The sequence below is a fragment of the Marmota flaviventris genome, chromosome X (assembly GCF_047511675.1).
Source record: "Marmota flaviventris isolate mMarFla1 chromosome X, mMarFla1.hap1, whole genome shotgun sequence".
Classification (NCBI taxonomy): Eukaryota; Metazoa; Chordata; class Mammalia; order Rodentia; family Sciuridae; genus Marmota; species Marmota flaviventris.
The window spans coordinates 34,739,801-34,743,603 of record NC_092518.1 but is presented as its reverse complement, the minus strand read 5'-3'; positions in this window follow the sequence as shown (position 1 = coordinate 34,743,603).

The window sequence follows — 3,803 nt, the reverse complement described above, 5'->3', positions numbered from 1 at the left end:
TTGAAGTGCACAATTAATTGTAGACAGCCATAGTTAGTCAATATTGAGCTATGGAACATTAGAAATTATTCCTCCTATCTAATTGCACCCTCGTATCCATTAACCATTCTTTCTCCATATCCCTCTTCCATATCCTTCCTAGGCTGTGATAATCACTATTTCACTCTCTACTTCTGATATCAAATTTTTAGCTTACACATTTAATTTAGAACATGCAGTATTTTTCTTTCTGCACATGACTTATTTCACTTAACATAACATCTTCCAGTTCCATCTACATTGCTGCAAATGACAGAATCTCATGCTTTTTCATAGCTGGATAGTATTTCATTGTATCTGTACACCACGTTTTCTCTATCCACTCATACAATGATGGACATTTAGGTCGATTCCACTTATTGCCTATTATAAATGAGTTTCCAATTAACATGCAATTGCAGATGTCTCTTTGACATACACAGTTCATTTCCTTTAGGTATATATTCAGTAGTGGGTCTGTAAAGTTAATATTCCCATTCATGAGAGCTCTTCCCTCATGACCTAATAATCTCCTTAAGGTCCATATACATTCTAATACCATCATCACCTTGGATGTTAGGATTTCAACACATGAATTTGGTAGAGGGCACATACATTCAATCTACATAGTGTGAGATAACAAATGGGTGCTTTTCTGAGCAAAGATCAATGAAACAAAAACCTGGTCTTTTGAATGGTGAAGTGAGAATCAAGGTCTAGGAGGCTGGGGGAGGGAGTAAGGGAATTAGGAGGTGGGGAAGGTGGGAGGATACATAAAGAACACTCCTTAACTCTGGTAGTAACTTTGTGAGTCTTCTGACCTCATCAGATCAAAATTTCTTAATTTCTCAAATAATTGCTTTGCCTACCTTATAAAATGAGATAGCATCAATGTGAATGGTTTCAATACAGTACTGCTTCACAAATCCAAGGCATTATTAATGTCTATTATTAAATGTGCTAGCATATAACAAAGAGAAATCTGAGGAATAATGTTATTGAAATGAATTCAATTAATCTTTGTTTGGAGGATGGCACAGATTTATCTATTAATTGCATAAATTATTACACTGAATTCAAAACTATCTAACTCCCAAGTATGCTTTGGTGACTTTTACTCATCTATTAAATAAAACTATAAAAAACTATAGACACTTACTATATGCCATAAAATTATACACCTAATTGGACACTACTGAAGTCAATTCAGCAGCTACCCAGAAATAAGAAGTAAAGAGTAGAGATCTTTGTGTCAATGAAAGTAAAGCATTCAATGAGGCCCTCCTTTCCCATCTTCTAGAAACTAAAACATCTATATCTCCACAGAATTCATAGATAGATAGTTTTCTTCCTTCTCAGTGGTGACTGGCAGTATCTGAAACTGTAAACAGTTCCCCGGATGACTTGCAGTCATAGCCAAAGACAGACAAACACAAAAAGTACTTCCTGAGACAAGGGTCATCGGGTGTTAGGCTTTGTCAAGAGAGAAGCACTTCAGAAGAAATAAGAGGAATGTGATTTTGGTAGCTTCTATTTGAGATAACAGTAAGAGTCAAGGAAGAGATTGCTGATAGGCCCAAGAAGGTCAGGGATAAAAGAATAGACTTGTGTGCCATCTGCACAGAAAAGTTTTAGCTTAGTGAAAGATGACAAATGAGCAGTGTTTGTGCTAACACCCATCATTACTTACCAAGAAATAGAGCATACAACCTGCAGCATATATAACTTATCAAAAGCCTTGGCTACTACAGATTAAACAGTGGACTCTAATAAGAGAGATGACTCATGCGTAAACATTACAATTCAAAATGTCACCTTTTCTAACAAGTCCAGACATTTAGGATTGTATAGTTCATTGCCAAATTCAAATTTTCTATGAAAGTTCTCAATTCTTATTCATGTTATTAAAATAAAAAAATAAACTGCATTTTAAATCATATGACTCACAAATTTGAAGCAGACTAGTAATCTTTGAAGAAATTAAGACATTGCTTATCCTCTCTGTGTTCTATTACTCATATTTGCTTCTTCATTTGTTTAGTCAGGAGAATTAATCCTGCTGATCATGATTTGGTGATGCATACAGTGACTCTATCACCTAGCTTCAATCAATAGCTCATGCCAATATTGTTTCTCCCATTGCTCTATTCACTGACCTGTCTATCCTATACTATTCTATCACTTTGAAACAAATCTACAGCTTTCTATCATGTCCATCAGTATGTACTTCCAAAAAAAGACAATACCAATATCACATGTAAAAATTAGCAATAATTCCTTAATATTCTCAACTCTTCAGACATTATTTTAATTTCCCTGATTGTATTATATTTGCATGTTGTGGTGTTAACTTCATAGCAATTGGTTTACCTTTTTGTCTCTTTTGTTTCCCCATTCCCCCTTTTTGGCATTATAATATTTTTGTTGAATGAACTAGACTGGTTGTCCCATTGTCTTCTATAGTCTAGATTTTGCTAATTGTATTCCGTGATGTTACCCATGTTCCTCTTTTCCTTGTTTTTACTGTAAATAGATTATTAAAGTCTGAATCATGTTCAGTTTAAACATTTTTTGGCAATAGTCTTCAATAGGTAATGCTGTGATCATCCATTAAGAAGCTAACAAAGGCTGTTTTTCTCTTTTGGTGATGTTAGCAGTCACTGATAACCATTGTCCACATCCATTATTTTATTAGCGGTTATAACACTACTCTTATATAATTATATACAAGATATAATTATACAATTCTATCATTCCTTCTTCATATACCATCTAAAACACTTCTTTAAAGAGGAACTTCCAGTTATAAATTATTTGATTATTGTTATTACATGCTTTGTAATGTGGGAAAGATAGGATAAAAGCTAGGATTTTAGTCCTTTATTTTCCAGTTTTCAAAATATCTGTTAGTTCTCTAATACATTTAGAGAAGGTTTGAAGGTGAGCTTTACTTTTTCTAAAAAAAGAATGCGCATATGAATCAAACATATATGTTTCAATCCATTACAGTTGTTATTCTTACCAAAAAACAAATTGTCCGTGTTCAAGTGGCCCTTATGTCTCATGTTAATCAGCTTTATATCACTGTCCAAAATATAGATAATAGAAACTTAAAGGAGGAAAGATTTATTGTGGCTCACGGTTGAAGAGATTTCAGTCCATGGTTAGGTGGCTCAATTGCTCTGGGACTGTGGTAAGGCAGAACTTGATGGAGGAAGGATATTACAGGAAAATTGCTTAGCTCATGGTAGCTGGAAAGCAGAGAGAGAGAGGATAGGAAGGAATCAGGGACAAATTACTGTTCCCAAGGCCACACACTCAGGGACCTATTTCCTTCTAATAGGTCCTACATTTTCCACCACCACCCAATGGTCCATTCAAATTATGAATCCCTCAGTGATGAGGTCAGAATCTTCTAAATCCAATCACTTACCCCAAATTCCTACCTCTGAACATTGCTGCATTGGGAACCAAGCCTTCTACACAGGAGCCTTTGGGGGACTCTTCATATCCAAGCCGTAACACTTGTGTTCTTGTATATTTGTAAACTTTCTTGCCTCCTACTATAACAAAATACTTTCAGTTTATCTTGTACATTTTCTGGCATACTTCTGATATTAGCTATTTTTCTAAGGAGTTCAGTTTCCTTTTAATGGAAAATGATAAAGACTATCACCTGGACACCAGAGGTGTTTGTTACTACTGTGTTGATCGTTGTTTTCAGGTCTTTTCAGTGTTCAAAGCTAGAAAATAGATTTTTTAAAAAGATGGAATATAATATTATT